The 24264-nt window shown below is 48.6% G+C and overlaps 2 long non-coding RNA genes across 3 annotated transcripts; one reads left to right on the top strand and one right to left on the bottom strand.

The window, feature by feature from the left end:
- Window positions 1–6267: 6267 nt before the first annotated feature.
- On the bottom strand, window positions 6268–16078 carry LOC109694149 (uncharacterized). Of its 2 annotated transcripts, none has more exons than XR_012450665.1 (2): window positions 15871–16078; window positions 6268–9156 (listed from the first exon to the last, which is right to left on the bottom strand). It is a non-coding gene; the product is annotated as an uncharacterized lncRNA (long non-coding RNA). The 2 variants fall into 2 exon arrangements; XR_002213083.2 differs by lacking the exon at window positions 15871–16078 and adding an exon at window positions 15109–15438.
- Window positions 16079–16230: 152 nt separating this feature from the next.
- Window positions 16231–24041, top strand: LOC141425641 (uncharacterized). The gene is made up of 2 exons (XR_012450664.1): window positions 16231–16429; window positions 23705–24041. It is a non-coding gene; the product is annotated as an uncharacterized lncRNA (long non-coding RNA).
- Window positions 24042–24264: the final 223 nt, after the last annotated feature.

The following is a 24264-nucleotide window of genomic DNA, read 5'->3' on the forward strand; positions in this document are numbered from 1 at the left end:
TGGTGCTTGTTAACTGCAGCATGCTGTGTGTGTGGGGGGGGGTGGGAATTCTGCATGTCCAGCTTGTTGCTAGCCTGCATTGAACTTTGAGCAGTAACAAGTTTGGGTTATTTTACAGATAAGAAAACCCAGGCCCAGATTGCTTAACACTTGCTCTGTTGCAGTTCTGAGTCCAGCATTTTCTGCTACTGTTGCCTTTGTAGGAGCCTGGTACCAGTTACCTGTCAGGTGTAGGTGGAGCCTACCTCAGGTGTGGGGCCTCCAGGGGCTGAGCTATGGCGCTAAGAGTACTGATTTTTCCTCAGCCACAATTTTCTCTCTTAACCTCGCTCCTCTTGATCTCACTATGTAGCCCAGGCTGGCTCTCAATTTCCCTGTGTCTCAGTCAGCCTCCCAAATGTAGGGATTACAAACATGTACAGCCATACCTGGCTGTTGTTTCTTATCAGTGTTTTCCCAGTCTGGCCTGCATTTTCCGTCTGGCCTTTGGAATTCTCGGAATTCCATGGGACTTCTTGGGCAATGGTTGGACCTGCTGAATGCATGACCCTATGTACTGACATGTGCCCAGATTTTATCACGTTTTTGGTCAAATGTTGGTGTATTGAGGAAGGAGCTGCAAAGACGAAATGGATTAATAATGTATTAAATATACTTCCTAATATCAGGACAGGGGAGCGCTCCCGATACAGGAAGTCCTGTCTCTCAGAGCTGATTCACACTGGGGGAGCCATTCTCTCAGAGCAGATTCAAATCAGCCCTCTCACCTCCCCGAAGGATTGGTTAATCCCCCTTTGTGAAAGGGGATCTGGGGGGAAGGGGGTACTTCCTAACCTTTGAGGATGAGGTCAAAGAAGAGGTCCCTGCCCTCTGTTTCTCTGTCAGTGACAGAACTCAAGGAGTGACCTGTGGCATGTTTTGTAATCACTCATTTCCAGGTAGCTGAAAACTCAAGAAACTTCTTAGCAAAAACTATTCCCAGAGGGTTGAGGGGGTAGCAGAACACTTGACCAGCGTGTGTGAGGCCCTGTGTTTGATCCCCTGCGCCACAAAAATGAAAACAAAACCAAACCACATCTAGAACCTCCCTCCACACATCTATTCTCTGTCACCCCTCCCACAAAGCACCTCTTTCTCTGGGCTGGAGACAATTCCCCTTGGAAAGTGATGTCCCCAGGTCAGAACACACTGATCCCTTCCAAGGACGTGAGGGTAACTCCTTGAAACAACACTGGTTGCGTTTCTATCTTGTCCCCTGATCTGACTGGCACATTTTCCCCTGAATCCTTTTATCTGGAAGTGCTAAGGAGGCAACAAATGAAAGATAGTCAGAATTGCTGGCAGCTGCAGTCCCAGCCTGAGTGAGGTTTGAAAGGTTTTTTTTAGGATCAGAGTCCAGGGAAAAGTTAATTTTTGGTACTAAGCCTGTGGACTTGGGCTTTTGTGCCCAAGAGGAGTTAAGGATGGGGAGAGAGAACTCTCTTTGGGAGGTGGGGGTGGGGATGGCAGCCTCAGGCCTTTGTGAATGGAGTCAGGGAGGAGGGGCTGCACATAGTTGGAATTCCTTTATCTGGGTGGGCTCCTTCTCTCCCAACTTTCAGGATGTGGGAAACGGAAGATGAAAGAAGTTCCACTTCCAGCCTATCGGGTTACAGTGTGTAAAAACCAAAGAGAAAAGGGGGTGGGAGAAGAGGGGGGCCCGGGAAACCCACTTTGGGACCTGGCTGGTGGGGAGAGTGAGAGAGAGCTGGGGCAAGCGGATCACGTTTCATATCTCATCAGAGCTGTGGAATTTCCTCTCTGCTGGGGGGAGCCCTGTGAAGTTGCTATAAAGTTAGTGGGTGATGAATAATCACCCCAAGGCGACCGAATGACGACGTTCCCAAAGCGATCGGTGGGCACAAGCAAAGCTGTCGCTGTGGGGTTAGGAGGTGGGTGCTGGGGCTAGTCGTTAACCAAAGGCTGTGACCCGGGAAAGGAGTCCATGTATGGATTTTATTTGTGTCTGACCTCTGTGGTATGCAGGGCCCCAACGCTGGGCCGAGAAAAGGAGCGAAAGGAATGGGGAGGTAATTGGCCTGGGCGGGAGAGCCTCGTGTGGGCGCAGGCTCGCCCGGGCACTGTCAGGATTCTGCTTTGTGTCTCGGGTGTCCCTGGGCCATCCGGCAGGATCTGTTTCTGTTCTACTTACCCCACGTGCTGTACACCACTCGGCTGTCAGTGCTGGGCTCTCCCAGGGCCTTACCTCCCCAGAGATGGGTGTATTTTTAAGTCTACCCAAGCACATGACCCTCCTCGTTTTCTGTAAAGAGAGAGGCCAGCACCCAGCCCTGAGAACCTCCACCCCATGTGTGAAGCACAAGCGTGAAACTAGTGGAGGGCAGGGAGTACCTACCTACACCCTCTTCTTGAGGGAACAATAAAAATAGTGGAAAGAATCTGGGCACCCATACTCACTCCTGTAATCATAGCTACTCTGCAGGCTGAGATCAGGAGGATGGAGGTTTGAGGTCAGCCTGGACAAATAGTTTGTGAGACTCTATCTGGAGCACAGGCAGTAGAGCACCTGCCTAGCAAGTATGGGGCCCTGAGTTCAAATCCTAATACTGCAAAAAAAAATAAATAAATAGTGGGAAGGCCACCTGGGTCAAGTTTGGACCTACCCTGACATAAAGCATAGGGGATGGGAAAACCAAACCAAGCAACAGAAGCTGTTGAGATGTTTAGCACTGTACATGTATAGATAGATAGATAGATTTTTTTTTTTTTTTGCTGTACTGGAGTTTGAACTCAGGGCCTGCACCTTGAGCCACTTCACCAACCCTTTTTTGTGATGGGTTTTTTTCAAGATAGAAACTTTTGAACTATTTGCTCAGGCTGGCTTTGAACTGTGATCCTCCTGATATCTGCCTCCTGAGTAGCTAGGATTATAGGCATGAGCCACTGGTGCCTGGCAAAAAGGAAAGTTTATTAAGCCCCGATACAAACCATATATATTGAGCAATATATTGTTCTAATATTATGACAGGCAGAAAGTGATTAGGTGTCCTATAAATCACTACATGCTACAGATGACAAAAATATTGCTTGTTTTCCAAACTTACAATACAATGAAATGCACTTGTCACCAAAGGTACTAATCTTCATTTAACATTTTTTTCCTCCTGTTCCAGAAAGCTGTTTAGGATTTTGAGGTAGATCAGGGTCATCATTTTCAAACACCTATTAGTGTCATCCAGTAGTTGGGTGAGAAGGTCAGTTTTAAGGATTTCTGGCTCCTAGCTTGCTAAAGCCAGCATGCTCCTGCAGACTCTGAATTGCTACTGAGTTACCACAAGACACAGACTCCATTTTTCATCCTGTTCCCTCGCTCCTGACCAAGCACTACCACCCCCAACAGGATTGAGAAAAATAAGTATACTAGTTCTTCTTTGCGTTGTTTCCTGAAAATTCCTTTGTATTTTTCCGAATGTGAGCTGCAGTCTTCAGCCTTGCTGCTCGTTTTTAACACCCACGGCCATTTTCTAAGGTTGACTTTTTATTGTTTTAATGAGCCCATTAAATTTGGGACAGGTACTATATTTGAACTGGTACTTCTGGATTTCTGAGTGGTTTCCTAAGAACAGGTAATGGTAGTAATTGGAGTGATATTTCCTGTGTGCCCATATGAAATATGTCAACAGCATGTTTTTCTATTCTTAGTTGAAAGGACAATGAGTTTTAAAGTCCTATATAGTCAGCTCAGTCCATCCTAGCCCGCTCTTGACCTTAGTGGTGGAGGACCTAAGGACTCAAGTGTTAAAATTAGAACTGACTTTGAGTGCTGGCTCTACTCACCAGCTGGGCACCTTACTTTTATTTAACTAACACTTACACAGCATTTGTTATATGCCAAGCACTGTCTAAGTGTTTTACAAATATTTGCAAGGCTAATTCTCCACTGGTGTTATTATGTAACATTATTAGTGGTTCATACCCTCACGGTACAGATGAAGAATCCCAAATGCAAAGTCATTTGCCATCCTAGGGGCACGAGCTTCAGCCCCTATTTAGTGGGACAATCGCTCAGCAGTGCCAGGGGCCATGAGAGGGGTGGCAGGGGAACACAGGCCTTCACACACCAGAAAAACCAGAGAGCACTTGGCACATGGGCTTTAGGAAGCTGGAGGGAAGGAGGATGTCACAGGCTGCTCCTGCCACCCCACCAGGACACTCCACAAGCAAGTCTGCAATACCTTTTTACCATTCAATTCACAGCCTGCGTCTTGTGGCTCTGTTTCCCTGAACTGCATCTAGACATGATTCTGGCCCCTACCAGCTTCTGACCTCATTACTCATTCTGTTGACAGCGTGGCCTCACCCTGCAGACTGCCCTGATTTCCCACATAGGAATTTGGCTGTCCTCACTGTGAATCATTTTTGTCCAGCCACACTGCACCAGGCCCTCCTGGGTACACACCCCTCTGGTCAGACTGGCACTCTGGGACCCTGGCCCAAGCCCTGGCAGGGGTGAGACAGGGCTGTGTGAAACACAGAGTTTGGGCAGGGTTATGAAAGACATGGGATGCAATGGTGGTGGGGGGGGGAGTTGAAGGAATGATGTGGGGGGCTTATAAAGTTGTCATGAGGGCTACCTTACAGGGAGCTAAGGCTGGAGGCAGGAGACTCCCTGAATGAGCTCCTGAGGGGGTTCAAGTGACAGACAAGGAATTGGGGAGAGTACCCAGGGGAAATGGCAAGGGAGAAGCATGTTTGGGGGATGGGAGAGAAGTCTCACAACACTTGGTCCTTGACCTTGACTGGACTAGAGGGGCACAGGGCTCTCCATAAGCCAATGCCTCCAGGGACAGACCAGGATACTTGTGAGAAGGCAGATAGACTGAGCCTAGAACCTGCCTTGTTGGGTAGAAGCTTGACAAATGTCTACTGAAGTTGATATATTTATGTCAAATCTCTGGATCTTGTCATTAAAATATTAATGCCCCCTGGAGGGATAAAGTCTTGAGCCACAGCACTCCTGGAAAGAGGGAAGACACCAAGGACCAGTAAACCCAGGGAAGAGGCTGTTTGCTGCCAGAGTCACCTGTTCGGGTCACTCAGGGATGAGCACTGTGTGAGCAGATGGGGGAGGAGCCTAAAAGAAAAGCCTTTCCCTTCTCCCAGCTTTATCTAGGATTGCCACTAGCCAGGAGAGGTAGGCTGGGGGGAGGAGGGGTGGCTGACAGCAGACTGGATGTCAGGGTCAGCCATCAGTGAATTACTGACTGTTGGAGTTTAGGGGTCTTTGTGTGCAGGAGAGACATGAGGGCCACAGGGGCAGTGATGTCTCTGGGCAGGTGGTAGCACTTTTTCCAGATCTGTTTTTATGGTTGAAGTCAGGTATCTTTTCTGGAGATGTCCCTGAACCTGGTCTGTGGTCCCTTCCAGTCAGAGAGAAACCCACCACTCTCTCGTTATTTAGCCAATCACCCTCATCTCCCATCTACAGTCTCCTGTTTTTTGTTTTGTTTTTGGGGTGCTAGGGATGGAACCCGGAGACTGGTGCATTGCTCTACCACTGAGCCACTCCCCCCGCAACTGCTGTAACCTTACCATTTGTTCTCCCAGTGCTGGGTGCTGTTAATGGCTTTGAATCCTCCCTGACCTGGTTACAGATGCCTGTCCCCTCAAATGCCTGTCCCCTTTGGACAGAGGAGGAAATTAAGACTCGGGAATTAAGTAATTTGCCCACTGGTAGCTTGTCAGTTGTTTCCAGCTGACATTTATTGAGCACTTACCTTCTAGGCTTGGCACCAGTGCTCCACATTAAACCCTCAGGACCACACTATGAGTTGTGCTTTTTTTTGGCGGGGTGGGGGTTGGGAGGATTGGGACTTGAGTTTCAACTCAAATTTTCAGACTTGCAAAGCAAGCACTCTACCACTTAAGCCACTCCTCCAGTCCATTTTGCTCTGGATATTTTGGAGATCGGGTCTCAGGAACTATTTCCTTGGGTTGGTCTCAAACCGTAATCCTTCTGATATCAGCCTCCCAACTAGCTAGGATTACAGGCTACCAACCGCCTATCCTTATTTATGAGACAGGGTCTGGCAATGTTACCCAGGCTGGCCTCCAACTCCTGGACTCCAGAGATCCTCCCACCTCAGCCTCCCTAGTAGCAGGGACTACAGGGAGGGCCTCAGCACTCAGCCATTTCTATTATCCGCATTTTCCAGAGCAGGAAGCAGGCCCAGAGGTTAAGTAACCAGCAAACAGCACACTGCTAAGAAGAAGCACCAGGCTGTGGCTCCAGGCAGGAGGATCCTAGCTTCAGCTGGACACAGCGTTTAATTATTAAAGATCCCAAAGGACCTCCATGTAATTTGGGTTTACCCCCAAAGTGATGCCAGAGAAAGGACTCAGGACAGGCTTCTCAGCTTCCCAGGTTCTTCCGGCTGTCTGTGGAAGAGAGTTGGGGGGAGGGCTGGAGGATGCGTGGGTCCATGGTTGCGGAGGGAAGCCCGTGCCCTGCTTCTGTGCGTCCCTGGGAACGCCATCCGCGGCTCGCGTTTCCCGGGCTGGCTGGCGCGGGCGGCTGGCGGGAAGCCCGCTCAAGGGAAGCCCCAGCTCGGGCAGCAGCGGCCGGACCCCAGGGCAGCGGCTTCCCCCTCTCTGACCTTTAGCTCAGGCTGATAAATTGGCAGCAAGTGTGTGACATCAAGGAGACATTTTCTTCTTTGTGAGCTCAGCGCTTCCATTTACAAATTCCTCAGTCACAAGACAGGCTGCAGAAGCCGGGCACACTTGTGGCGACAGCAGGTGACGTGCACTTGCTCCAAGTCCTCCAGAACTGGGGCTGCGTAATCCCAGGGATTCCGGCGGCCGCCGCGATGGCCATGTAAGGCGCGGTCGCTGGCCTTCTGCATCCCTGCGGCGCTGCCCGCTCTTGGAAGCCTTCAGGCATGGGGCGCACCCCCGAGCCACGGCCTTTGTCCGCGCTGTGACTGGCCATCTCCCTTCTCGTCCTTACGCCTGCTGAAACCCAGCACTCAGTTTTAAATTAAGTGAACTCAAAATTACCCAAACATTTTTTTCTTGGCCTTTTTTGGGGGGAGGGTGGTGGTGCAGAGAACATGAGAGGAGAAAGGAATATTCACTGAAATTTGAGGGCAGTAGAAGGAACCATTATTTTAATATAAAAAAGGACAGAGTTGAAAGGGAATTTAGATCTCTGAATACTCCAAGCTCCTCAGAGAGAGGCAGTGACTAGTCCAAGGTCTCAGTGTGTTAGTGGCAGAGGCAGGATTAGAACTGATGATCTGGACTGAAGGAGTGGCCTAAGCTGTAGAACGCCTGCCTAGCAAGCAAAAGGTCCTGAGTTCAAACCCCATACCAAAAAAAAAAAATCTGATGATCTTGGGCAAATTAGTTTTTCTCTCTGGACCTCACATTTTCTTGTTGGTAAAGTGGCATGGTAGGCTTTAATGATGTCTAAGATTTCCCTCCAGATCTTAAAATATAAAATCATAATTGAGTGACTCTCCCAGGGTCACTCCAGGGTTCCATGGAGGCCTCTGTGGAGGATCCATTGCAGTAGGGCCCAGGACAGGGAGGAAGGAGAGGACCCTTAGATGAACTCACCAGCTTTTTTTTTTTTTTCTTTTCTTACAGTACTGGGGTTTGAACTAAAGGCGTCCAGCTTTCTAGGCATGCGCTCTACCCCTGGAGCCACGCCTCCCGCAGTACTGGACCACTGTTACTCCAGTTTATGTAACTGTCCCGTGTCATTTGTGCAGTATGGCACACGACAGCCTTGTAGGTATGGAGGGCTTTACGTTAGCACATCGACTCCTCCTCCCTCCACCTTGGATCGACATACTTGCATATCCCCAGAGCCAGTACTTGGTGAATACCTAGAGGACCCAAGTCTGGCTGGAGGCTGAGCTTCTGTCGTCACCCACTGCCCTGCTGGACCTCTCCCGCAGCCCAGAAGCCCTGGCTATGGCCATTACTTCCACCAGATGGAAGGGGCTGAGGTCCTTGACTTTGTTCCTGAGGACTTCATATCCATGTCCTATTCTGAGGCCACAGCCTGTACCCTTGACTTTGACCCCCCATCTCACAATGAATCCTGGGGGCTGAGGCTCAAAGTAGGGAGAACATTTGTGTCATTTAAAGGGGTCAGTTAGAATTTTGCAACTCTGAGTGTCCTGTAGCTAAAGAGGACAGGAGTCACCAGGTTGTCAGTGTTGATGAACTATGCTTCAGATATTTCTTCAGGAGCAGTTTGAACACTCTCCTGTAACTAACTCAGTTCTGTGCTTTCACACTAAAATAGCTTTTGGCTACCCTGAGCCATGCATCTTGTGTCACCTCAGATGGCCATCAGGTGACATAAGGTGAGTGGAGACAGTAGCTGAAAATGCAATAATTCCCTGAAACTTAATGGGGTTGGGGTGGGGGATGATTTTCTCAAGCAGGCGCCACCCCAGGGCTGAGGGTCAAGAGACTAGGTGGATGGGATTTGGTGGAGGCCATGCAGGAACCCTCAGGGATGAGATATCTCATCGTTCATTTCTCCCACATACCCTCACTGAGCACCCACATGGGCAGGTAAGTCTGGAACTGTGTTGGACACAGGAATCACAAAACTAAGATTTGAAAAGTTGAGAACAACTTAGAAGCAAGCCACTGTAAGCCAAGCTTGATGGCACATGCCTTAGGGGACTGAGGCTGGAAGATGGAGAGTTTGAGGCCAGTCTGGGCTACATAGCGAGACTGTCTCAAAAGAAAGAAAGATAGATAGATAGATAGATAGATAGATAGATAGATAGAGCCATGCTACCCCAGAGCCATGGCCCTCAGTGGAGGGAGGAAGTGGTTCTGCTAGGCTGGGCAGAGGGACTGTGCAGGAAGGCCTCACTGAGAGGGAAGGTGTCCTTTGAGCTGAGTCTTGAGATAAGGGGAGGAGGGGAGAGCACATTCCAACCTCAGAGAGGAGCTGGAGCAAAGGTACAAAGGCCCAAGTGAGCACAACTTAATCAGCACTCAGAGTCCAGAATGTTCTCCATGGAGCCAGCTTGTCTTCTTAAGGAGAGAGCTTTTGCAGGGAGGGGATGTAGCTCAGGGGTCGAGCGCTTGTTCAGCATGGCAAGACCCTGGATTCCATCTTTAGCACTACAAAATAAATAAATATTTTACTCACAGGGTTAAAAAAAAAGGAAGCACCACAACCATGCAAGGTAGCAACTGTGACAGCACATTACAGGTGAGGAAACTGAGGCACAGGAAGTCGAGATCCAGAGCAGGTTTCGGACACACCTGTCCTCCTGCCGTCACTGGCCTCTGCCCTCCCACTTTGTTCTTTTCCCTTTTCCTTGAGGATGTTTTTGTGTTTGAGGGGGGCACTTTTTCCTCAGGCATGTGTCTGAGTCCCCTCTGGTCCCATGGGGAGCAGGAGGACAGACATTGGGTTTCTCATCTCATCTCTGGCACAAACTGAGCCACGCCTGAGGGTTCATTTGTCATTATTTTTTTTCCATAAGAAAATTAAACCCTAAGAAGAACAGAAACATTCTTAGAAGAGTTTATTATGACCCTACCACTGCCCAAGGGACTTGCCTAGAGGCCATGTGAGTAAAGTTGGGAGTTTGATTTATTTATTGGCTTAGTTATTTATTTTGGTGGTACTAGGGTTTGAACTTCGGGCCTCAGGCTTTTGAGGCAGGCGCTCTTTCACTTAAGCCACACTTCCAATCCTTTTTGCTTTAGTTCTTTCTGGGTCTCTCAGTTTTGCCCCAGAGACCTTAGACCGTAATCCTCCTATTTGGCCTCCTGAGTAGCTAGGATTACAGTGGTGAAGTGCCATGTCTAACTTATGTTGAGATTTGGTCTCACTTGGTTTGTGCTCAGGCTGGCCTTAAACCTCAGACCTCCGAATCTCTGCCTACCGAGTAGCTGGGATTCCCAGCATTGGCTATCTTACCTGGCAAAGTTGGGGTTTTCATTGGACAGTGTTTTTTAAAAGATGTGTGTAGGGCTGGGGGCATGGCTCAAGTGGTAGAGCACCTGCTTGGCAAGTGCAAGGCCCTGAGTTCAAACTCTAGTACCGCCAAAAAAAAAGAATGTATGTAGAAGGGAGGAGAGTATAGTAGGTTTTAGGATTGAAAGTTAATTGGTTTCAGATTTTGGAGAGTTTTAAATGTTGTCTAGAGAATTTGAACTTAATTGTACAGTGGTATAAAGGAAAATGGGAGGAAAAGGAATGTATAGTCTACCTGGGAACTGGGCTAGCATCACCTTATCATAGGTAGCCTTGGTGAGCAAGGAACTCAGAACCTCCCGCAAGTACCCTATCACTTGAGCTACCCCCTAGCCCTTTTGACTTCACTTTATTTTCAGATAGGGTCTCTGGGCTGGCTTTAGACTCTGATCCTCCTGTTTATGCCTCCTGCGAAGCTGGAATCACAGGCATGCACCATCATGGCAGGTGTTCTACCACTTTAGCCACACTCTCAGGTTTTAAGATGAACCATAGGGTTGAAGGAGTGGCTTAAGGGGTAAGAGTGCCTGCCTAGCAAGCTTGGGGCCCTGAGTTCAAACTCCAGTACTGCCATTAAAAAAAAGGAAAGAAAAAGATGAAGATGAATTATAAGAGAGAGGGTTTTAAACTAGACATTCTGCTTTTTGAATTACTTTAAAATTTCGGGGTAAGACAGGATGTAGCTCAGTACGAGAGCATGTGTTTGACATGCATAGGCCCTGGGTTCAACCCCCAATGCACTCTGAAAAATCTAGAAGTGGGGACCTTAGAGCCTGAATTTTGCACGTTAACTTTTTCTACATAAACTCTAGTTCACCATTTTCCAAATCTGAGTTTTAGGTATTATTGTTATTCCCACCCCCACACCCCCCTTTTTTTTTGCAGTACCGGGGCTTGAACGCAGGGCCTTTACCTTGAACTACTCCACCAGCCATATTTTTGTAAAGGGTTTTTCGAGATAAGGTCTCTCAAACCATTTGCCTGGGCTGGCTTTGAACTTTGATTCTCCAGATCTCTGCCTCCTGAGTAGCTAGGATTACAGGAGTGAGCCACCAGTGCCCAGCTTTTTTTTTTTTTAACTTTCCCACTTGCATACTTATACACTTTCTCCTGCAAGTCTTTCCTTTGAGCTCAGGATGCCACACGTTGCCTGAACCTGAATGAAACACACATCTACCATAACTGGAGTCTAAACACAACCCGCTGCTGACTTGTGGAAGAATCTAAACTTGGCAAAATGCCTTCATTTCTCTTCAGGCAACAACTTAAAGAGTAGCTCCCTGTCCTCCACCCCCAACTAATGAACTATATCTAATAGCCTCTCTTTAGAGAGTCCTTTGAGAAAGAGATGGCGTTTGTTTTTGACCTCATTATCCATTTCAGCCTGAGCCACATGGAAGCCATGGGCCCTGGGGCAGGTACACTGCTCACACTCCCTCTTTCTGGGCTGCTGGGACACAGTTAACCCCGGTGACCATGGGAAAACACTGCCATGAGCCTCGAGGAGGCTGAGGGGAGTGGGCACAGATAACAAGGGGTGAGGAGGTCAGAGCAGAGCCCCTTTCATCTTTTCAGGCTGTTTTCAACCCAGATAAAGGATTCTGTCCAGGGGTGCCAGGCCCATGCAGTTTTATTTTATGGTCTGGCCCTGCCAGAGGGTTGGGAGGCCGGTCCTATCTGGACATTGTATTGGAAGCCCAGGCCTGGCTCCCAGGAAGTCCTGGGTCCTGGGGGGAGTGTGAAGTGGAAGGAAGGGCAGGCAGAAGAGACCACCCAGTTATTCCGGGAAGTGTGAGGCCTGAATGGAAGGAGCTGTCACAGCATTTGTCATTCACATGGTGACATTCAGGGGGTGAGACTGTTCTGCTGCTTCCAACCAGTGGCTTAGGTTTGCCACCCAAGAAAAAGGGGAGGGGAAGGAGACCAACGACAGGGACAGGACAGGAGGGCTTGAAAGTACAGGGAAGTGGTACTGCAGACTTCCTCCCTCCCTGGTCCAGTGAGGGATAGAAGGTTGCCTCGGAGTCAGGGGCAGCCTTGGGGAAAGGGGAGGGGAAGCCTGTGCTTCTTCCTCCCCTCCTCTACCCAGCTTTCTCCAGCCTTCGTGCTTTGTCACAAAGGCCACAGTCTCGTTAGCAGCAATTGAAAGTCAAGGGGCTGGGATCCCAGGTGGTGAGAGTGCTGACCTAGCAAGGGCCAGGCCCTGAGTTCAAACCCCAGTATGACCAATAAATAAATAGCCACCAGGTGTGGTGGTACAGGTCTGTAATTCCAGCACTCAGGAGGCTGAAGCAGGAGGTTTGTGAGTTCGAGGTCAAGGAGATTCTGTCTCAAGGGAAAAAAACAAAAAACCCAGGTGCTGGTGGCTCACTCTTGTAATCTCAGCTACTTCGAAGTCAGCAATCAGGAGGATTGAGGTTCCAGGCTAGCCCAGGGAAACAGTTCTCCAGACCCTATCTCGAAAATACCTGACACAAAAGGGCTGGTGGAGTGGCTCAAGTGGTAGAGCACCAGCCTAGCAAGGGCAAGGCCCTGAGTTCAAATTCCAGTGCAGTCAAAACAACAACAAAAACCCCACTGGGGCCAGGCATCAGTGGCTCACATCTGCAATCCTAGCTACTTGTAAGGCTGAGATTGGGAGGAACTTGGTTCTTAGGTCAGCTTGGGTAAATAATTCTCAAGACTCCATCTCCAAAATGACCATAAGTGTAGCTCAAACAGTAGAGTGCCTGCTTTACAAGCATGAAGCCCTGAGTTCCAACCCTAGTTCCACCAAAAAGAAACAAACCAAACCAAAAAACCACTGGGAATGTAATGTAATTTGTGTAGAGCACTTATCTAGCATACAGAAGGCCCTAGGTACAATACCCAGCCCTAAAAAAAAAATCAAATTTAGAACCTGACAGCTCTACAGCTTACTACTCCTCAACACCTTCACACAATAATAATGGTCTTTAGGGTTAATGGGGTTTCCCTTTTTTTTTTTTGTGGTACTGGGACTTGAACTCAGGGCCTTCACCTTGGGCCACTCCACCAGGCCTATTTTTGTGAAGGGTTTTTCGAGATAGGGTCTCACAGAACTATTTGCCTGGGCTGGCTTCAAACTGAGATCCTCCTGATCTCTGCCTCCTAAGTAGCTAGGATTATAGACATGAGTCGCTGGTGCCCAACTGGTGGGGTTCCCTTTGATCTTTCTTTTTTCTTTAACCTGATTCTTGGGTCAAACAAAAACCAAACAGTAACTGGAACATTTCTGGGGAGCACAGGTTCATTGCAAGGAGCAGGCAGATGACTTGAAATTTTCAAGGACATCAGGCTGTGCAGCCAGACATACCCATCTCCACAGGATGGCATTACCCACCTCTTGGATCTTAATATTCCAAGTCTGCTGGCCAAGATTCCCTTCTCGACGCCTCGATCCTGCAGTGGTTTGAACCTTCCTCGCTCCATCTCGTCCCAGCTTTTGACATTACCCTAAGAATGCTTAATACTCAGGAATCACCTGGAAACTTCTCCACAGACCTTGCTGGGGGCTGGGAGCTTGCGCTTGTCACAAGCCCCACAGTGGGTGCAACAGACAGTGGAGTCATTTAGAGCCATCAAATTGGTTTTGGGTTTTTGTTTTTTTTTGTTTTTTTTTTTTTTGGTAGTGCTGGGAATTGAACCCAAGGCTTCCCACAGACTATGCAAGTGCTATACCACTGAATTCTACGTAAGCTCTCACCAAATTCTTTTTTTTTTTTTTGCAGTACTGCAGCTTGAACTCAGGGCCTATACTTTTTAAGCACCTTGAGCTACTCCACCAGCCCTTTTTTGTGATGAGTTTTTTCAAGATAGAGTCTCGAGAACTATTTGTGTGAGCCACCGGTGCCAGGCTCACCAAAGTCTTTAAAAACATGTCTTTCTTACTCTGTTCTAGTCTCCATTCTATGGCTGAGTTACAATTTAATATTCAGATGGACAATTTTGTGTTTTAGTGCCTAGTTGAGGAGAGAGGGGAACTTTCTTTTAACTCCCAGTGCCAGAGAACAGAGACACCCCCATACACATACCACCCCCCAAGGTGAGACCCTCATCTGTGGGTGGAGGGCATGTAGTTCAGCTCCCTTCTGGTGTCAGGAACTGCAGACTGACCACCAGCTCTCCTGACATCTTTGTTTTCCCTCTTTATAGAAGAAGACAGACAAAATCTATTTATGTGTTTGTGAGGTGACTTAATTTAAGCCTTTAAAGCTAGTCCCCTCCAAATAATATTTTTTATTTTCTAATTTATTTATTTTGTAGTGCTGGGGATCGAACCCAGGTCCTCATGCTTACTAGTTAAGCGCTCTACCGCTGAGCTACTTCCCCCGGCTCCCTCTAATTTTATCTATTTATTTAGTTCTTTAGAGATAGGGTCTTGCTATGCAGTACAGGTTGGCCTCAAACTCTGATGCTCCTGCCTCTGCCTCTGGAGTGATGAGATTATAGGTGTGCACTACCACGACCACCTGGTTACCCCACTTATGAGGCAAAAGTGAGCCTCCGAGAGGGCAGACTAGCCAGTCTCAACCAGGTAGTGTGGTACAGCTTGGGTTCAAACCTTTTCAGCGCTCAGGATGCATCCACATGTGCTACTGCCCATAATCTCTGCCCCAGCTCTGACACAAATGCCACACGTGACAAAAACACAGCCCCAGGACCCAGCGCTGGGGGCAGACGTGGGACTTAGACCTGTGTTTTCCCTCTGAGACTGGGTTGCACGTCTTCTGCAGGAATCAGTGCCTCTTCATCCAGATTTCCTAGGCTTGACCCTGCCCCTTCTCATGGACACCCACCTCAGGCCGAGCTCATTGTCATGCATGTTGTCATAGCACTTGCTCTGGGTTGCAGGGACGTCAGTAAACACGCATGGAGCCTCTGTGCCAGGCTTGTGCAAGCTCTCAGGGTCAGGATGACTACATCCTTGTTCCTGTCCCCCAGTGCCTTCTAGGGACATGGCTACACAGATGTCTAAAGCACACAAAAAACAAAACAAACACACAAAACAACAATGACAACAAAAAACAAAGCCACTGGCCGCAGCAGGACAAGGAGAGAGCAGGCACCTGAGAGCTGCAGGCTGTTCCCTCCCTTCAGCCTTCTGGCCTTCGCTTGTCACAGGACTCAATGTTCCGTGTGTCCCTTGTCAAGATCCTTTAGTTCTTCACAGTGCCAAGACCAACGTGGCGTTCAGCACCTCCATTGTGTGTCTCCGTGTCTCACTGATCCATGGTCAGCCCTAATGCCTTTCTAACGGCCTCGGTCACTGCATATTCCTGATAGAAAAGGTCAGTGAACCTAAGAACAGCTGCTCCACTTCTTATTACTTGTCTACGGCATACCACCAAACTCCTCCCTCCCTCCCTTCCTTCTTTCCTTCTTCCTTCCTTCCTTCATCTTGTCCTCCTCCTCCTCTTCCTTCTTTTTTGGACAGGGTCTTGCTCTTTTGCCTAGGCTACTCTTGAATTCCTGAGCAATTCTCCCATCCCAGCCTCCTGAGTAGCTGGGACTACAGGCATGTGCTACCATGTCTAGCTTTTTTTCTTGTGTGTGTGTGTGTGTGTGTGTGTGTGTATGTGTGTGTTTTAATTGAATTCTTACAAGTATTATGGTAGGTAAAATCTCCATTTTGAGGGCCAGAACACCAAAGTTCAGAAAGATCACATAATGCCAAACTCCCACAGTTAAGAGCAGAGTTGAGTAAAACTCATCCCCTCAGGTCAAATCCAGAGTCACTCCAGGCACACCACTGAGAGGATGGGCTAGAATTATTAGGGGTTAGTAATTTTGTCTCTTCATTCATGCAGCCCGCACACCAAAACGCTCACTCTGTCCTGTAAGGGCAACTGGAAACTGATGGATGAAGGCCCCCCCTTTTCTCCCTTGACAGATGGTCCTCACATCCTTAGAGTGTTCTGAGGGGTCAGCTCAGGAATGCACCTTGAATTTTTTTTCCTTTCTTCTTTGTTTCACTTCCTCTTTCCCCCATTTCTGCTCTCTGAATTACATTCTCAGATGCTACCTGTGTGTGAAGAGTTTATTATGGTTCTGCTCTGAGGAGATCTGGACTAGTCCAGGTGGCATTTAATGATATATGATCAGCCACAGAGTGATGAAAATAGGGAAGCTTGCCAGGAACATGGCTCAGCAATAGAGCAAAAGGCCCTGGGCCAGCACCACAAAAAATAAAAAGTAGGGAGGAGATCCAAGAACTGAGCTGTGGGGTCCTCCAACATTTAAAGGTGACAGAAATGAGGAGAACCCAGCAAAGGGTACCCCAAGGGAGTATCCAAGAGAATGTAGTGTCTTGGAAGCCAAGAAAAGAAATGCTTCAAGGAAGATGTCACCCACTGACCTTGCTGAGCAGTCAAAGGAGGTGAAGATGAGGTGAGGATCCTTGGGTATAAGCACAGGGGACAGCACCAGCAGCCTTGATAGAGAGCAGGCTGGATGCAGGGATTGAAATGGGCTCAAGAAGAATGGGATTGTTTATTTATGTATTTGGGACTGGGGTTTGAGCTCAGGGCTTCACTGCTGCAAAGCAGGTGCTCTACTGCTTGAGCCATACCTCCAGTCCATTTTGCTCTGGCTATTTTGGAGATGGGGGTCTCCAGAACTATTTACCCCCTGTCTGTGGCCTACCACCCTGAACACACGAGATCTGGTCTAATTTCAGAAGCTAAGCAGGGTCAGGCCTGGTTAGTACTTGGATTGGAGAACTATTTACCCTGGCTGGCCTCAAATCGAGATCCTCCTGATCTCAGCCTCCCAAGTAGCTAGGATTACAGAAGTGAGTCACCAGCACCTGGCAAGAAGAACGACATTAAAGTATCAATGGCTAATTATTTCAGTTTTCCTGTGAAGGGGAGAAGGAAAATACGGTGGAAGCTAGGGAGGAAGTACTGTGTTGTCTGTTTTTGTTTTTTTTTTCCTCTACTGGGGTTTGAATTTCCTACATCTTGAGCCACTCCATCAGCCCTTTTTTGTGAAGGGTTTTTTTCAAGATAGGGTCTCACAGAACTATTTGCCAGGCTGGCTTTAAACCGTGATCCTCCTGATCTCTCCTTCCTGAGTAGGAAGTGGTGTGAGCCACTGGTGCCCGGCTGTTTTGTTTTGTTTTTGAGTCAGGGTCTCTCAATATAGCCAGGCTGGCCTTGAATTTGCAATTCTCCTGCCGCAGCCTCCTGAGTGCTGGGATTATAGTATACACCACCACACCCAGCTTGAGAGACTTCTATTTTTTAACGGGTTAAATTGCAGTGTATTTATTTATGTACGGACAAGAATGACTCAGCAAAGAGGGGAAAACATGATGTAGGGGAGAGGAGGATGGCTGGGGTGAGGGATTGGGATCCTTTGCCCGGTGAGGGTGTTTGCCTTAGATAGACGAGCAGGGACGATTTATCCACAACTGCAGGAGGGAAACCTCACACCCCATGACCCCAGCGCTGGCGTCGTGAAAGATCACTAAGACTTTGAGTCTGTCATCCCAGCATTCCCTCCACTCTGCAGATAAGACCCAGAGACCCGGCTTTGCTGAAGGACACTTTGCTCAAGGGTCCTCCTGTCCCACCTGCTCCTTAGGGCACTCTCTTTTCCATGGGCGGTGTCCTTCCCATGGTCTACTTGCCCACTGTGGTGGTGGATGGACAGTGCGGTGGACCCAAGGACATTTGAACCGGGAAATGGAAAAATGAGCCAACTTCAGAATAAGACCAATAAGCCATGAGGTTTAATTAGAGTCTGCTAATGACTTTAAGGACCCCCCCCCCCCCCCCGCCCAGATGTCTTTAGGAATCACTGTTAAGCAAAGCTGTAAACTGGCCAGAATGCAGAATCAGAGTAGTTTAACCCAAGTCCAAACAGAAGGGCACAAGCCCTGCTGGAATACAGATGCCTGGTTTCAGATATCTTGTCAGGCTCTCCTCCCTCATCACCTCCCTAATTTGTGTTGAGATGGAACCCAGGGCTTCCTGCATGCTAGCCAAATGCTCGACCACTGCGCTACACCCTCAACCCAAGTCTTGTTTCTGGATTCGAGATTTGGAAATAGAGTCCCTCCAAACTAAGACTTGAAGGCAGCATGAGGAGGGGACAGCGAGTGAGTTTCCAGAAGGGAGAAGTCACAGCAAAAGGGACACAAACAAGACGGTCCAGTGGAGGAGTCGCACACCAGGCCTTGACCTCCAGGAAACGCAGCATTCTCTTTCCTCTAATCCCGTTCATTTTAGAAACATTCCCTGTACTTTTGCACTTGGCAGGGCTCTAGGTGAGGGAGTAGGGGGGGTGGGGGAGCAGTACACAGGACAGAAAAACTAGAGAGGTCCTGCCTGGGATCATTCATTCTGTTGCTCAGTTATCTCCATCCTGGACAGGAGGGAGTAAGAGCCTGGAAGAGACCAGTTGTAGTCCCTGCAAAGATAACTCCTTGACTGTGGCTCCAAAAATACAAATTATAAACCGCTCTCGGGTACAAATTATTCCCACATGAGCTTGTGGCGTGTGAGCCACTTATCACCAGGGCTGAAGGCTAGTTAAATCCCGCCCGAGTCCCTGAAAGCCTGTTTGTTTTATGACTTAACAAGAGAAAGGACCAGCCTGAAATTCTGGGATAGGAGTGAACCTTAAGCCAACACTCTCCTATGTTTGTCTAGGGGATACTTAAGTGGGTACAGTTTTTCCTGTACATGAATCGGTGTGGAAGACACCCCAGGATCCAGGTCTGACTTCCAACAGTAGGCGTTTTGAGGCGGTGAGGACTAGCTTCTCCGAAGAAACCTCCGCATCTCTTCCTTTCTGTTTCTAAGCACTTGCAAGGTCCCTGATCTCAGGGACTTCCCGTATCACCATTCAGGAAGGTGGGGCAGTGTCATCATCACTGGGCTGCAGCCGAGGACACTTGAGGCTCCCAGAGTGCATGTCCAGGCCCAAGTCACACAGCTAATAAGCAGTTGAGCTGGAAGTAGAGTCCCGGTCTTCTGACCAGAGTGGAAGGCCCAGCCCAGGTGTCAGGAAGGCATCCACAGCTGCCAGCTGCCTCCGCAGCCCCCTGGGCTCCCAGATGAGCCAGTCAGGGGAGGGGATCGGCTTCTCCCAGGTGACCTGGGTTTTGATTCCAGCTGTAGGGTCATGGGCAGGTTGCCTAATGGTCTCCTTGCCTCTGTGAAATGAGCAAGATAATAGTCGCTCCCAGTAAATGAGATACACGTATGTTTGGGCTGAGGCTGGAACCCAGGACTTGCACATGCCAGGTGAGCGCTCTACCCGTGAGCTCCATCTCCAGACCCCAAGAAAACTATAGAGAAAGCAAATCACAACCGTGACCTAAAGCAGGGCATGGATAAATGCTCTCTCTCTCTCACCCCAAAGCTTAGTTTCCCCTAAGGCATAACCCGAAGTAGAATCTTGGAGAAGGCCGCTGCTTCCTTCCTGTCCTCAACAGCTCTGCCCTTCCCTTCCTCACTTTGTGATTATAACACAGCTTCCATTTTGTGTAGCCCCTCCCTCCCTTTTTTTCCTTGGTGGGACTGGAATTTGAACTCAGGGCTTATGCTTGCAAAGCAGGCGCTCTACTACTTGAGCCACATCTTCAGTCCATTTTGCTCTGGTTATTTTGGAGATGAGATCTTCAAAACCATTTCTCCAGGCTCGGCTGGCCTCAAACTGCAATCCTCCTGATCTCAGCCTCTCAAGTAGCTAAGATTACAGTCCTGAGCCACCGGTGCCCAGGCCCATGCAGCTTTTTAACTTTTCATAGTTCTGCCTTAATCCAGCACCTCTGGAGAGCCTCCTGACAACCCTATAAGATAAAAACCTTTCCTTACAAATGAGGAATCTGAGGTAGGAGAGGCCAATTGGCTGCCCTGGGGCGACACCTCAGTCCTTCTGCAGAGGACTCAGTCTCAGCTCTGTTGCAGGAAATCTTTGTTTAATTGTGTGGGTTTGCTGGTGCCACACCTTCAATCCTCGCCTCTCAGGAGGCAGAGATCAGGAGGACTGCAGTTCGAAGCCATCCCTGGCAAATAGTTCTCGAGACCCTATCTTGAAAAAACCCTTCACAAAGGACTATGGAGTGGCTCAAGGTGAAGGCCCTGAGTTCAAAGCCCAGTACTTCGGGAAAAAAAAAATTGTGTTGGTTTCCACTTCTGCCTTTAGAAATGGAGGCCAGATGACCTAAGTGAGCCTCTGGAAGCTCTAAGGACTGAAACAACAGGAAACAAAGTGGCTGGCAGCCCAGGGACCCCACTCTCAGTCCACTCAGCCTCCTCCACATCAAGACAGAGGCCATGGGTGGGGGTGTAGCTCACTGGTGGTGTGTGCACGTAGCACGCCTGGGGCCCTGGGTTCCTCCCCAGCACCTACAACATAAAGAGGCCTGGCCTGGGGTGGGGTGGCAACGCAGGATAAGGGATGAATTCCATCTGCAGCCCAGAGCCAGCTTAGAGCTGACTCCAACAACAGGGCAGGGTTGAAAGGCCAAAGGGTGCTGTCCCTCCTGACATTCCGGCATCCACTCTGCCTCTTGGTATCTGAGAACACCTTGAACAAGTCAGGGTGCACCTCAATTTCCTCATTTATAACAGGAAGACCAGATTAGATAACGTCTCAGCTGCCTTCCTGATAAGCCAAAGGGATTTGCTTAAGGACACAGTGATATATTATGGATCTTTTATTGTTGTCCTTTTTTTTTTTTTCCTGCGGGGTTTGAACTCAGGGCCTACACCTTGAGCCACTCCACCAGCCCTTTTTGGTGATGGGGTTTTTCGAGATAGGGTCTTTCAAACTATTTGCCTGGTCTGGCTTCAAATCCAATCCTCTTGATTGCTGCCTCCTGAGTAGCTAGGATTACAGCAATGAGCTTCGGTGCCTGGCTTTTTTGTTTGTCTTTTGACACAAAGTCTCACTATGTAGGCCAGACTGTCCCGAAAGTCTCAATCCTCCTGCCTCAGCATCCTAAACTCTGGGATTATAGGTAAATCACCACCTCCAGCACGTTATGGATAATTTTTTAAATTTTTGTTATTATGGAAATTTTTCAAAAAAATTCAAAGTTGGGGTGGTGGAGTAGCTCAAGTGATAGAGCTCCTGTCTGCAAGTTTTGCAAGTTTGAGGCTGTGAGTTCAAACCCCAGTGCTGCCTAAAAAAGAGATCAATCAATCAATCAATCTTGGGCAAATGTATAACTGAGTTTATTAAATAATTAAATTGGCCTATCATGGTGGTGCATGCCTGTAATCCCAGCACCTGGGAAGCTGAGACAGGAGGATCAAGAGTTCCAGGCCAGCCTATGGTACAAAGGGAGGTCTAGGCCAGCCTGTGCTATATAGCAAGAGCCTGAATCAAAAACAAATTAAATTGAACATATTTAAACATGGGTTTAGGGTTTAGCACTTTCAGGGGCAGCAGATACTAGGTTAGTGTTGGATATGCAGTCTCCCTGCCCCCTGTCCTGCCTCCCCTGCTGGGGCTCAAACCTGGAGCACTGGGTGTGCTAGGTCAGCACCCCACCACTGTGTTACACCCCCCAGTTCAAACTTTTATTCCTGAGATGGGTAGTCTCACCGTGTTGCTCAGGCTGGCCTCTAACTCCTAGCTTCATGTGATCCTCTGCCTCAGCCCGCTGAGTGGCTGGGAGTACAGGGTATATACCACCATGCCCAACTACTACTGCAGTCTTAAAGCTGTTGTTTTCCTTCCCGCCCCTATCCATTCCTGTCATCCTTGGGAGTCTCTGGAGATGACAGTTTTCTTCTGAGTGTGCTTTTATTATGTCGCCTTTACTACTACCCCAGCTGGAGATTCTTAGAAGCTGTCTTGTCCTCTTCCTACATTCTTTCTCTACTCTGGGCTTTTTCTTTTTTGCTTCTCTTTCCTGTAACTGCCTTCTCATACCAGTTGCTGTTCTTCTCCTTCCGATTGTTTTTACTTTTCTGTCTTCCTCTGATCTCACTGTCTTTATCTTCTTGGTCTGTTTATGCTCTGGACACTAGACACAGAGCCTTAACCCGAGGGTCCAGCCCAGGGCCAGGAGTGAGTGAGTGAATGCAGGGCTTACTTAAGGTCCAGTGACACTAACATGATCACTGAGGAGCTTGTCAGCCTTGCCGTTTGTGACTCACGTCTTGCTCTCTGCATCAAGCAAGAAGGTATTTATCTGCCCCCGTGGAAGCCCCAGCATTTCAAAGGAATGAGGCTGATTTCCGGGCAAAATGATGTGACCCAAAGGACTAGTTGCCTCCCACCTCCCACCATTAAAAAAAAAAAACACAGAGCAAGCAGGCTATCGAGGATACTTCCTGTTTTCCTCTCTTGAGAGCATCCTGGATAGATGACACTAAGGGATGAAAGGACTGCCTGCCTCTGGGGTTTGGGGACGACAGATTGCCTCTTAACCCTCTGTTGTCTCCCACACCATGAGAGGCAGAAGCCATGGAAGGAAGTCTTTTATCTCCCAGGTGGATTTAATTTTTTTTTCTTTTTTAAGTAGGGGGGACTAAACCCAGGGCCTCACAAATGCTAGGCAAGTAACTCTGCCACTCTGTACAGAGCCCCACCCCGGCCCTGGATGGTAACTTCTGCCAGGGCCATTCATTCTTCATCAGACATTAGGGTACCCCCAAATTCCAGGCTTTGTGTGAAAATCTGGGGACACAGAGATGACTAGGACACAGTCCTTGAGGTAAGGAATGACCCCAAGTGCTAACAGGGTGAAGGACTTTGTCCAGGTCTGAACTTACTGCTTGCTTCTCATGTACCGTGGACAAGCTCCTGGGAGTTGTTTCCCCCTCTGACGAATAAGAAGAGCAAGGCTAACGGAGATAAAATAACCTGCCACAGGTATATGACTGGTAGGTGTCAGGCCTGGGAGCCCAGGGACGCTGACAGCTGGACTGGTACTCATAGCTGATACCCCAGCCTGCTGCTTGGAGACTTGCCTTCCTGTCTGAAGCTCTTAGTGACTCAGAGCTAGTACTTTTACAAATGCAGTTTATCTCTGGGCTTGGTCAGAGGTACTTCTGACGGCCAAGTTTGTTTACATCCTGCTGTACCCGACTGTACCAGCACAGAAGTGAGTCAGCTGCGGGCCCCTGAAGATCTGCAACAGGGCTATAGACACCTGGGGGCCACGTTTGCTCCTACTTGAGGGACAAGCAGTGTCAGGCTCTTGTTCCCCTCTCCCATTTCTGGAATAGTCAATCAGATGCCCCAGATTTATTTTGTTTTGTTTTGCATTTTCTCCAAAGCCTCCAAAGAAACCAGAGGAGTTGTTGGTAGGTAAGGTAGAACCCAGTGGACAAAGGCTGAAGAATTGTTCTAGGTCTTTGCCTATATCAGCTCTTACAATAATAGATGCACTTTTCTCCATTTTTATTGAATAGGATTTAAGCTCAGAATGGTTAATTAACATCTCCCAAATCACACAACTAGATGGAGCCAGGGTTGGATCCCAGCTTTTACTACCCCCGAAATGTGCCCTTGAATTGTACTGCCTCCCAGATGCTAAGCTTGGCAGAGGGAGGAAGGAACTCCCTTCCGGTCGAGGTTCCTGACAAACCCTAAGTGGCAGGTGAGCGTAGCAGGTAATCTTGAGATCTGTTGGTTAGGGACGCCTAGCGTAAGGGAATCTTAAGATGCTTCTAACTGCAATTCTGTCTCTTTAAGACCCAGGGCTCCTATGCCAAGCCAGCTCCGGGATCTTGCGAGACTTCAGGGCTGACATGCAAGCAAAAAAAGACTCTACACTGCTGCCTCGCCTCAGTGGCTCTTGCCTCTCTCTCTCTCTCATTTATTTATTACTATGCTATTCCCCGGCCCTGCTGCTGTGTCAATACTGATAAAAGCAAATCGCCCCACAAACAGGTGCAGCTGGGAGCTGCCCCTTGGACAGCTGCCAGGGAAATGTGATCGCTCAGCTGGGTGACCTGCCCTTGCCCATCCCCCTCTCGGGTTCCAGCTCAGGGCACATGTCCTTGGGCAGTAAATGTCATCTTCATGTCCAGCCTGGAGTCTCGGTTGGCATCGTGAACTCATGCTGGTGTGTGTGGTTGGGGATGTGGCAGGCGTGTACAGAAGAGAGTGGAGGCCCCAGGAGTTAGCAATTTGTTTTCTCTTTTGGTTTCTTCCAACAAATTCAGACAGTACTTTGTCACCAAGTCTTTCCTGCAAGTATTTGACAATATTTCCCAAGAATATCACTGACTGATATTTCTAGGTAAGAAATA

Source organism: Castor canadensis, chromosome 8, assembly GCF_047511655.1.
Source record: "Castor canadensis chromosome 8, mCasCan1.hap1v2, whole genome shotgun sequence".
Classification (NCBI taxonomy): domain Eukaryota; kingdom Metazoa; phylum Chordata; class Mammalia; order Rodentia; family Castoridae; genus Castor; species Castor canadensis.